Genomic DNA, 1382 nt, shown 5'->3' with positions numbered 1-1382 from the left:
CCGGGCGCCGCGCGCCCCTCGTGCCCACCTTCTGCGCTCTCCGCGCTCCAGCTAGCGTGGCCGCGAGCTCCGGGCCCACCCAGGAAGGTGCGGCCAAACACCGACCATCCTGCTGGCCCAGAATCGAATAGAGCATGATGAATGGAGGCGAGGTAACTAACCACACGCGCTCGGAAGCGTCCCACTCAGGTGATTACGGGGTGGGGTGCGGAAAGCCTGGAGGCGGTGGACTAGAGGTGGCGACACTGGATGGTGGCGACCCCAGGACTGGGCCAGGGAATACACGGGTTACTGGCAAAACGAACAGTTATAATCCATGGAGATAGCCCAGTCACCCACATGTTCAGAACATGGTGTGACTAATCAGCTATTTTTGGCATACCTTGAGAGATTAGAAAGTGACCCTTGCCACACCTTGAATTTCCTTGAATACATGGTAATAACTCGAACAGAAGTCACGCAGTTGATAGCTGAATGCACTGTATCAAGTTCTGATGTGGTTGGTTAGTTTAGAGGTCTGACTTCCTGTCTACTCTGGTCCGTAGAAGAACTCTTGAAGTCTTTCATTCTAGTTCACTCCAGTAAGGTGAGTGCCTGTGACTTGGACCTACTTCCAAGAACTAGCTGGGAAACGTCCCTTCCCCTAATTCATTAAATGTTGTTTACCAATGAACTTTACTCCTCCTTTTCCATTCCACTTGTTAGGCAAACTCACTGTCATTGAGTCAATGCCAACAAATAGCGACCCTGTAGGACAGGATAGCATTGTCCCTGTGAGTTTCTCAGTATAAACGGGAGGAGGCAGAGAGTCCACCCCTAGAAGACAGCTGCTGCCAAGTGCTAGAAGAGAGACACAAGCAACGTGCCCTGAGAATTAGAAGCAGCAAAATGTGACTAAAAATAGCAAGAAAGTTTAGAGATGTGATTCTGTTGAACTGTATCTTGTTAGTTGGCTTGCTGTTGGAACTGACTCAGGATGATCTGGCTCAGGGCAAAGACTGTGCCTGGTATTCACCATCTCCATGATATTTTTATTAGTGTTAAGACATGTATTAACTGTTTTGGGTTTTTTAAATCATTTTATTTTGGGGCTTTTACAGTTCTTATAACAATCCATACATCAATTGTATCAAGCGTATTTGTATATATGTTGCCATCATCATTTCCAAAACATTTTCTTTCTTCTTGATCTCCATCTCCATGGCATATGCTAATGCTTGAGTTCACTGTTAAGGCTACTGCTCAAGCTATATCTTAAACAAGATTTGATGAGGTAAAGAAGCCCACGTTAGTAAGATAGAAAATAAACATAGACAGCGAATCAAAATGAGCAAAGATGTATTTGGTAAACAACAAATCAAACACTACCATCGAGTCAATTC

Source organism: Echinops telfairi, unplaced genomic scaffold, assembly GCF_000313985.2.
Source record: "Echinops telfairi isolate 266 unplaced genomic scaffold, ASM31398v2 ScPeMD7_18;HRSCAF=68, whole genome shotgun sequence".
Classification (NCBI taxonomy): Eukaryota; Metazoa; Chordata; class Mammalia; order Afrosoricida; family Tenrecidae; genus Echinops; species Echinops telfairi.
This window is presented reverse-complemented; position numbering follows the sequence as displayed.